The sequence below is a fragment of the Phacochoerus africanus genome, chromosome 10, assembly GCF_016906955.1.
Source record: "Phacochoerus africanus isolate WHEZ1 chromosome 10, ROS_Pafr_v1, whole genome shotgun sequence".
Lineage (NCBI taxonomy): Eukaryota > Metazoa > Chordata > Mammalia > Artiodactyla > Suidae > Phacochoerus > Phacochoerus africanus.
The window spans coordinates 40,866,144-40,877,209 of NC_062553.1; positions in this window are offsets into that span (position 1 = coordinate 40,866,144).

Consider the following 11,066-nt stretch of genomic DNA (forward strand, 5'->3'; position numbering starts at 1 on the left):
AGCCTGTGGGGCGGAGCTTGCAGAGACGGATCCCAAAGCTCTCCTCGCTTTCATCCAAGAATAAACCTTCCTGGAGCTCCCTTTGTGGTGCAGCACAAATGAATCCAATTAGTAACCATGAAGATGCAGGTTCCATCCCTGGCCTCAATCAGTGGGTCAGGGATCCCGTGTTGCTGTGAGCTGTGGTGTAGGTTGCAGATGCGGCTGGGATCCGGTATTGCTGTGGCTGTGGTGTAGGCCGGCAGCCACTTCGGCCCTAGCCTGGAAACCTCCATATGCCGCAGGTGTGGCCCTAAAAAGCAAAGCAAAACAAAACAAAAGCAAAAAACTTCCTTTGCTTCTGAACTGAATTCAGTCTCATGCTCTTGGCACAAGTGACACTGGGCAGGAGGACCTTGCTGGGGACCAACTTGGAAGGGTCAGTAAAATTTTTGCCTATATGGCTCCTAAAGCCCTGTTATTATTTCAGCCTCAATGAGTTGTTTTCTTCACTTGCAACTGAAAGGTCACTGATTGATACAACCTCTCATCTAATTTTGCTTCAAGCTCCCTCTAATTCAGGAGCTTGTTGTCATCTTGCTTGCTGTAGCCTTTTAACTACCCTCCCTACTCCCAGTCTGTGTCTTTGTGATCTAGACGTTGTTACTGGGTTAATACATTTTAGGCACAGCAATAATCATATCCCTTGCCCTGAAATGGCAATGGTTCCCTGTGTCCACTGTGTGAAAAACCAACATCTTTTAACATTCTGTGCCTACTCAGTGCATGCCAACTATACTCCTTAAGGCTTCCTGTGGCCTCTGTTCCACGTTGGCAGGTACAGAAGATATTTGCTATTCTTTTTCTTATTTGATAACTCAGAAGTGTTTAACGTTGTCCATTGCCCTCCCCTAAGACATGTCTCTTCCCTTGTTTCTGTGATACCACACTCTCCTCTTCCCAGCATCTCCATCTACTCAGTGGTTACATGCTGAAGTTTTTCCAGATTGTGTTCAAGGACTGTCGATCTTCTCGTCCATATATATTTGCTGGGCATCTCATCAACTCCCAGCACTTAAAATTTCTTTTAAATGCCAAGGACTCCTAAATCTCAGCCTTCAACCAGACTTCGCCTAGTTTCAGACCATCTCTCTGTTTCCCACCGTCAAAACTATAGTTTTGGGGACAAGCCCAAATGATCTGTCTGCTGGTCTGCTAAACTAATCACTTCATTTCCCTGCTTCTGCTCTGGCTCCTTTATTCCCCTTCTCCACCTGAGTTACCTTTTAAAAATACAAAACATGGGGAGTTCTTGCATGGTGCATTGGGTTAAGGATTAGGCATTGCCCCTGCTGTGCTGCAGGTCACAACTGCAGCATGGGTTTGATCCCTGGCCAGGGAACTTGCACATTCCAGGGGCGAGGCAAAAGAAAGAAAGGAAAGAAAGGAAGGAAGAGAAGGAAGGAAGGAGGGAGGAAGGAAGAAAGAAAAATACAAAATATGGTCATGCCCCTCTCTTGTATACAACTTCTCAATGACTTTCCAATGCTCTTAGAATCAAGTCCAAATCCATACCATGTCCATAAGGCTCTGATGAGCCAGCCCCTGTCTCCCAGCCTATCCCTCTAAACCTCATTTTGGGACCACTCTGTATTTTTTTTTTTTTTTATTTAAACCCCACTCAGCACACTCTTGTCTTTAGGCTGTACAGAGGCTGTTTTCTGTATCAGTGATCTCCTCTTCCTACTTTCCACTGCTTTAACCCAAGGGGCCCAGCACAGGCTTCCTTCCCCAATGCCCCCAAATTGTTGACTGACCTCTTCCTACCCCAGTCTCTTTGCACATCACTTTTTCTAAGGATCATCACAGTTGTGATGACCTCTTCCATGTCTGTCTACTCTCCTGAACCTTAGTTTCATGAGGGTGGGGACCGTGTCTGTTTTATAACCTTTGCTTTTCTAAAACTTTCTTTCCTATTGAAAATAAAATGAAAATTTTAAAAACAGGGAGTTCCCATTGTGGTTCATTGCATTACCAACCTGACTAGTATCCATGATGCAGTTTCGATCCCTGGCCTTGCTCAGTGGGTTAAGGATCTGGCATTGCCATAAACTGTGGTGTAGGTCACAGATAAGGTTCAGATCCTGTGTTGCCGTAGCTGGGTGTAGGCCGGCAGCTGCAGCTCCAATTCAACCCCTAGCCTGGGAACTTCCATATGCCACACCTGAGGCCCTAAAAAGAAAAAGAAAACCCCAAAACAAAAACATAAATAATTAAAATTTTATGTTTATGCAAACATAAAGAACTAGAAATAAGCTTAAAAGCAAGGTAAATATTTTTCATAAAATGAATTTCTTAAAATACATATCTACCTTATAAAATAAAGAAGAGCATACAGATGCCCTCTTTAAAAGACTATTTAAAACCCATTATTTAAATAAGTTTCTTACGAGGCAATAAATTTGGAAAAGCAAAGAAGTAAAAACTCTCAAGCCTCTCAAACATGTTTCTATTTTTGTGCCTATTTGTTACAGCGGAGGGAATTGCTGACAAGAGAAGTTCGATCAGTGGTGTAAATAAAGAGGCAAATGCTAACTACAATGTTATAAGTTAAAAATTTGAATTATAAACGTTTACTAATTGTCATTACATGTGGTTTCTTTTGATAAGATCCTTTCAAATGTAGTCTAAATTTTAGTTTAATGCACTTAAAAATAAAATTTATACCACTTATCAAAAGAAAATGTGGGCTGATTGTTAGTTCAACCTTTGTATTTGGTTGAACTAACAGATTCAGTTCAACTGAATGAACTGAATGGAAGAATGAATCAGATTCTTCCAGCACCTAAGCTTTTCTTAGGTGGTAAAGGAAGATTCTTGGAAATCTTTATTAACTCTTTTTAGCCACATGAGCGTTGTTCAAAAAGCTATGGGTTTTTCTGTTTGTCTTTGGGGGGCTGCAACTGCTGGCAACTTCCCCAGGCTAGGGGTCGAATCAGAGCTGTAGCTGCCGTCTTACACCACAGCCACAGTGATGCGGGATCTGAGCCTCATCTTTGATCTACAATCTAGCTCACCGCAACGCCGGATCCTTTTAACTCACCGAGCGAGGCCAGAGATCGAACCTGAGTCCCACTGGAGACTAATCGGATTGGTTACCCCTGAACCACGATGGGAGCTCCCTAAGGTTTGAAAGCTGTGCTATAGGAAGATGGGAGAGACCAGAATCCGAGCTGATTTCATTCTCTTGATTCACTTGGTAAACCTGTGTCAAATACAGATAATCAGGTTTTTTTAAATTAGCACATCATCATTGCATTTAAATACCCTCAAAATATACTAAACATAATTTTAGATATTTTTGTCTTCTTAATGATAATAATTGATTCTGTTCATATTACTATGGCACCCTGCCTACATTATATTGTTTAAGCCTCACAACAATCCTAGGCATTGGTACTTACCGTTATTCACTATTCCTTTTATACAGTGGAGACGTGAGTCTCAGAGAGGTTAAGTAACTTGCCCACAGTCACACAGCTAGGGGAGCTAGAATTACAAGCCTGGATTTCTGAATCCAAAGCCAGTAGATTTAGCTACAGTGGTGTACTGACACTTGTCAGATTATGAATTTGAATCTTACCATTCTGGTTAAGGCATGGCAAGGATGATACCAATGTCTGATTATGCAGTAATGAGAAGCTTAATTTGATACCACATTTAATTTTTCTAATTGCCCACAGCCTATATTTTTTCCTCATAAAGAGTTTTAGCAATCAAAAAACATTTCTTGGAGTTCCCACTGGTTAACGAACCTGATTAGTATCCATGAGGACTCGGGTTCCATCCCTGGCCTTACTCAGTGGGTTAAGGATCTGGCATTGCTGTGAGCTGTGGTGTAGGTGTCAGATGTGGCTTGGATCTGGCGTTGCTGTGGCTGTGGCATAGGCTGGCAGCTGTAGCTCCAATTGGACCCCTAGCCTGGGGACCTCCATATGCTGCGGGTGTGGCCCTAAAAGACAAAAGCCAAAAAAAAAAACCTTTCTTCCAGGAAAGGAGAGGACTTCTTTTATCTTCTCTTGATGGCTATCAGTTTGATTTCCAAACACTTCTGTTTTTGAAGAATTCGAATTCTGTTTATTGAGATAAGCCCTGCCCGTCTAACTCCCTATCAGTTTTCTCCCTATCAGATATTCCTCCCAGAGCTCCTGGAAGTCAGACTGTCAGTCTGACGGGAATTCTCCTTGGAGCACAGCGGGGGATCTGCCCTGAGGAGGATGAACTAGACTCACACTTCAAATACAGAAAAATTTTCTGAAAAAATAAATGCAATTTAAGCATAGAATGGGGAAGCCAAGAGCCCAGCTTAAGGAAATAATGGTTGAGCTGTTGCTGTGATCCCTGTTTTATTCTGGCTTTCCATCTTCTTTTTTTTTTTTTTCCAGGGCCTCACCTGCAGCATATGGAGGTTCCCAGGCTGGGGCTCAAATCGGAGCTGCAGCTGCTGGCCTACACCACAGCCACAGCAATCCTGGATACTTAACCCATGGAGTAAGGACACAGATCAAACCTGCATCCTCATGGATACTATTTGGGTTCTTAACCACTGAGCCACAATGGGAACTCTTGGTTTTCCATCTTCTTGCTGTACCCCCACTCCCACCCCAAACCTCCTGTGCTAGAGTCTGGAGTCCTACAGAAACATATATAAATCTCACTTTTTCCCTGCTGGTACCCAAAGGCACATCATTAGGCCCCTACTGGCTGTGGAAAGGGAAGCAGATGCCCAGATGCCAGTTTTAAGCCCAGCTCTCAGTAGCAGGGCCATTAAATGGACTTCCATGATCCCATCCCACCTCCATGCCTGGCCACAGGTCTGGGGTCACCCTGGATTACACCTCAGGACAGAAGCAGATGGAGCGAGTGAGGGAAGAGATATTCCTAGGCTACAGCGATCCAGTGGAAAATTCCTAAGCAGGAGATGGAAGAAATGCTAAAAGCAGTGCATGCTTGCGAATTTGTGACCCACCGTACTGTACCTGTGCAACCACCAGCCCAAGCAAGGGAATGGTGTTATTGCATTTCACAGAAAGGGACACAGAGCCTCAGACAGGTTGTCACATCCATGGTCTCACAAGAACTGCAGAACTGTGCTTTATGACCTAAAGTGTCTGACTCGAATCCCATACTCCACTGCAGATTCGCAAAGGAGCTGGGAGGTTGGCATCCAGGAACACTTCACCTGTTAGAAACCCAGGGTTAGGAGGCTCCAAGCTCAAACCCTGACGTCCAAGACAAGCCTGGCATATCGCCCTCTGACTTTCAGAACAATGCAGTCTAACCTCCTCTGGGAAGTCCAACAATTTTTCCTGATCTTGGTTACATTATTACTATTACTATTATTATTATTTTTTCATTGCTGTGGCTCTGGCGTAGGCTGGCAGCAACAGCTCTGATTAGACCTGGGAACCTGCATATGCCACGAGTGCGGCCCTAAAAAGACAAATAATAATAATAAAAAAATAATTTTAAAAATATTATTTTAAAATTATTATTATTTATGTGTGTGGCTGCGCCTGCGGCACAGGAATCCAACCGGAACCACAGCAGCGACCCAAGCCACAAGGGAACTTCCCTGAATCTTAGCTTTCTGGTCTGTAATACAGACCAAACCTGCTTACTAATGACTTACAATGCAGTGTTAGGACGGGAAAAGGAATATTTACAACATTCAAGGTAGTTCTTGGCGGAGAGTAAGCTCCCAATAAAAGGAAGGATTTTTATTATCTCATCATGTTTTAGGGTTTCAACTTTCCATTTCTACACAGCTCTCTAAACTGCAGCTTCAATTACTCTTTCTAGTGCCATGGCCATTTTCCAGTTGCCACCTTTTCCAGGCTGTCGTCCAGCTCTATCAATTCAAAATATTGGAGAACAGGAGTTCCAGTTGTGGCTCAGTGGTTAACGAATCTGACTAGGAACCATGAGGCTGCGGGTTCGATCCCTGGCCTTGCTCAGTGGGTTAAGGATCTGGTGTTGCTGTGAGCCGCGGTGTAGGTTGCAGATCCCGAGTTGCTGTGACTCTGGTGTAGGCCGGTGGCTACAGCTCCGATTCGACTCCTAGTCTGGGAACCTACATATGCCACGGGAGTGGCCCTAGAAATGGTAGAAAGACAAAAACAAAACAAAACAAAACAACAATAAAATATTGGAGACCAAAGCCATCATCTCCCCCTTAAACTAGTTCTGAGGAACAGTGTCTCTTCCCACTTTGAGGATTCCCAGGGAGCCAGGGTCAAACAGCCCTGGCTGTCTTTTATTTTATTTTATTTATTTTTTGGCTGCATCTGGACATAGGAAAGTTCCCAGGCCAGGGATCGAACCCGTGCCACAGCAGTGACTTGAGCCGCTGCAGTGACAATGCCCGATCCTTAACCCACTGTGCCACATGGGAACTCCACCCCTGGCTGTCTTTGGCTTACTCTTCTCTCTTCTCACCCACATGTAGTCAGTCCCAAACCTGATTAATTCTGAGGCACATTTTACAAGGGTCTCTCCTTTTGATTCCCAGTGTCATTTCTGGGCCCCCTACCTCCCATTTTTGTACCTCATTAGCTTATAGCTGGACGATTTCAGTAGCCTCTTAACTGACCCATCAAGATACAGAGTGCCAGTTTCTGCCTGAATAAGTTTCCGAATGCAAAAGACCTTCAGTCTAAAAGACCTTCAGTGTCCAAGAGAGTATCAACTCATGGGTCCCACTTTCAAGGCGAAAGCTCCAAGCGTTTCCAAAATGGCTCCAGGAGCAGATTAGCCCAATCATTTGGTTAATGAATGTCTTTTGAATATTCACATTCCAGTAAACTGTAGGGGAAATACTGCATTGTTTCCTTACAGTGCTTTAATCAGGATTTGTTTCCCACCCTCCCCAAACCTTGCTCTTTGCAAGCTCACTGATGACCTTTTACTGGAAAATCCTACAATTGCTTTTCCCTGAATTCATATCACCCCACCTCTTGGTTATCGGGCTTTGTTCTTCTTTACAATTTCCTCTCCTTTGCCACAAAGAATGGTGGCAAGGATGATTCCAAGGTATTTGGCCTGAGGATCCAGAACAATGGAGGTCTGAAAAAGGGAAGGCATGAACTGGAACTGTAGAATGGTGGCTGGAGACGGAGATGCTTGACTGAGAATATGGAAGGATGCATAACAAAAAGAGTACAAGGGAGTTCCCATCGTGGTGCAGTGGAAATGAATCTGATGAGTATCCATGAGGATGTGGGTTTGAACCCTGGCCTTACTCAGTGCGTCAGGGATCCAGCATTGCTATGAGCTGTGGTGTAGTCTGCAAACGTGGCTTGGATCCTGCATTGCTGTGGCATGGGCTGGCAGCTATAGCTCCAATTCAACCCCTAGCCTGGGAACTTCCACATGCCTCAGGTGCAGCCCTAAAAAGCAAAAAAAAAAAAAAGAAGTATGACATGACAGAATCTACAGATGGCCCTGGCAGTGAGTGACTGAAGTAAGACAGAGACACAATCATTACAGGTGAAGAGATCAAGAAAATGAGAGGTCTGGATATTGACAGGAATATTGTAAATACTGAAATCAGCAAATATCGGAGTTCCCGTTGTGTCTCAGCAGTAACAAACCCAACTCGGATCCATGAGGATGCGGGTTTGATCCCTGGCCTCACTCAGTGGGCTAAGGATCCAGCATTACCGTGAGCTGTGGCGTAGGTCGCAGATGAGGCTTGGATCTGGTGTTGCTCTGGCTGTGGCTTAGTCAGACCGCTGTACCTCCGATTCAACCCCTAGCCTGGGAACTTCCATGAGCCGCGAGTTCGGCCCTAAAAAGACAAAAAAGAAAAGAAATCAGCAAGTCTCATGACAGAACCACATAAAACATTCAATGCATGTATAGATAATTAAATTGGGAAGGAAGAATTTTGCAGAGATACTCTGAGAGGTATGTTTAGATTAGAGCATTGCTCTAGTAATACTATACCATGAGGTATAGTCTAGAGAGAGGTCAGCAAAACGTATTGGCCCTTGCTTTAAAGGACTATGTAGTAAATACCTTAGCCTTTTGGTTCACGCAGTCTGTTATACCTGCTCAGCTCTGCCACTACAGCAAGAAATAGCCACAGGTGATACAAGAATGAGCATGGTTTTGTTCCAATAAAAATTTATTTCTAAAAAAAAAAAAGAAATAATAACAGCAACAACAACAACAAAAAAAAAGCCACTCAAGCTGAATGAAAACTGGGGAGAACTTTTTGGTGGTAAGATATTATTTGTTTTTAGCAATGTTGAGTTGGTTTTAGTGGAGTATCAGTTAAGGTAGACTGTGTCATGCTGTGGGAATAAGCAGCCCCAGTGGCTTAAAATAAGCAAGCACAATGTATTATAACACAGCTCAACATAACCAAACATTTAAGCCAAATGTCTAATGTGGGTCAGTCATCCCACAAGTCAGGATCATGGAGGCATCACCCTGACACATAATTGAAGGTCTCAGGGGAAGGAAAGGAGAGATGACTTTAAAATTTATCTTTTTGGAAGTGTAATTTCTTTTTGTCTTTTTAGGTCTGCACCCAAGGCATGTGGAAGTTTCCAGGCTAGGGGTCCAATTGGAGCTACAGTGGCCGGCCTACACCACAGCCACAGCAACATGGGATCTGAGCTGTGTCTGAGACCTACACCACAGCTCACAGCAACACAGGATCCTTAACCCACTGAGCGAGGCCAGGGATCAAACTTGCATCCTCATGGATCCCAGTCAGGTTTGTTACTGCTGAGGCACGACAGGACTCCCAGAAGTGTAACATATTACCCTTGTTTACGTTTCATTGGCCAAGGTAAGTCATATGGCCGTTTCTAATTTCAGGGATGAAGGATGCCTGGAAAGGGAAACCCCTTTTTTTTTTTTTTGCTTTTTATGGCCGCACCTGAGGCATATGGAAGTTCCCAGGCTAGGGGTCCAATGGGAACTTCAGCTGCCTGCCTATACCATAGCCACAGCAACGTGGGATCTGAGCCAAGTCTGAGACTTACACCACAGCTCACAGTAACGCTGGTTCCTTAACCCACTGAGCAAGGCCAGGGATCAAACCCGCATCCTCATGGATCCTAGTCGGTTTCGTTAACCGCTGAACCACGAAGGGAACTCCAAAAGGGAAATCTTGCCTTGTGCTTAAAGACTGGGAACTTGTGTGATTAGCTCTATCTCTGTCATAGGTTGGCAACCTGCAGACGTTCCCAAATACTATTTATTGAGAAATAATCATCATGTAATAGGTGACTACTCTATGCCAGGCATAGATGTTTCTGTCTTTACGACTTTGGAAGCAGAGCAGGAGGTTATTGGACTCAACAACCCACCATCGGTCTGATGAAAATATGGAAAGTTTGTGCCATGTTGCTGGAGAACTCAGTTGTGTTCCACTAGGAGGGAGCCTTCTGTGTCTTTTTGCCATTTCTTGGGCCACTCCCGCAGCATATGGCGGTTCCCAGGCTAGGGGTCTAATCGGAGCTGTAGCCACCGGCCTATGCCAGAGCCACAGCAACGTGGGATCCAAGCGGCGTCTGCAACCTACGCCACAGCTCACGGCAACTCTGGATCCTTATTCCACTGAGCAAGGGTAGGGATCGAACCCGCAACCTCATGGTTCCTAGTTGGATTCGTTAACCACTGCGCCACATCAGGAACTCCCGGAGGGAGCCTTCTGAAACAGACTTCCTTTAAAGTTGTAGTGCTGGGAACCAGTAATGGAATCTGAAACAGAAGGCAATTTAAGTCTCTTTTCCACATCTGATGTGTAAAACTCACACAGTGGAAAACAAGGGTCAGGAACTTTTCAATCAATGAGGTGAGAGAGGGGAAGTAGATTCCTATTTCACCCCATATTCAATGTCAGTTCTCGGTAGGTTAAAGACAAAAACAGAAGTTCCCATTATGGCTCAGCAGTAAAGAACCCAACTAGGATCCATGAGGATGCTGGTTCCATCCCTGGCCTTGCTCAGTGGGTTAAGGATCTGGCATTGCTGTGAGCTGCAGTGTAGGTCACAGACGTGGCTTGGATATGGAGTTGCTGTGGCTGTGGTGTAGGCTGGCAGCTGCACCTCGAATTCGACCCCCTAGTCTGAGAACTTCCATATGCTGAGGGTGCGGCTGTAAAAAAGAACAACAACAACAAAGACAAAAACTGTTTTAGGGGAAAATATTAAAAAATATCTTTGTATGGAGTTCCCGTTGTGGTGCAGTGGAAATGAGGTTGCAGGTTTGATCCCTGACCTTGCTCAGTGGGTTAAGGATCCGGCGTTGCCGTGAGCTATGGTGCAGGTTGCAGACATGGCTTGGATCTGGTGCTGCTGTGGCTGTAGCTCCAATTCAAACCCGAGCCTGGGAACCTCCGGGTGTGGCCTGAAAAGACAAATGACAAAAAAAAATATATATATATATATATATGTATTTTGTAAGTACAGGGTTTGGGAAGGATGTATTAAGATATGAAATGCACAAACCATTTATCCATGAATTTATTTCTTCATTCATTTACCAAATATTTACTGAAAATCTGCTAGATGCCAGGCCCTGGTCTAGGCACTGGGTAGAAGAAGAGGACAAGATTGTCCTCTGGATGGTGCCTCATCCTAGAGAACTTAGAGCCTATTGGCCCATAGAGGCAAAGAATAATAAAAGAACAAAAGATGTCACCAAACAATGACAATGCCTACCATAGGCTGGGAGAAGATACTTGCAATGCACATAACCCAAAAGGATCAGTATCTGGAATATGCAGGAAACTTCCTGATCAACAAGAAAAAGACAGAGTTCCCATTGTGGCCCAGTGGGTTAAAAACTTAGCTAGTATCCATGAGGATGCAGGTTCAATCCCTAGCCTCAGTCAGTGTGTTAAGGATTTGGCATTGCTGTGGCTGTGGTGTAGGCTGGAGGGTGTGGCTCCGATTAGACCCCTGGCCTGGGAACGTCCATATGCCACAGATGCAGCCCTAAAAAAAAGAAAAAAGAAAAGAAAAGAAAAAGACAGACAACCCAATAGAAAAAGGAGCAAAAGAGAGAAA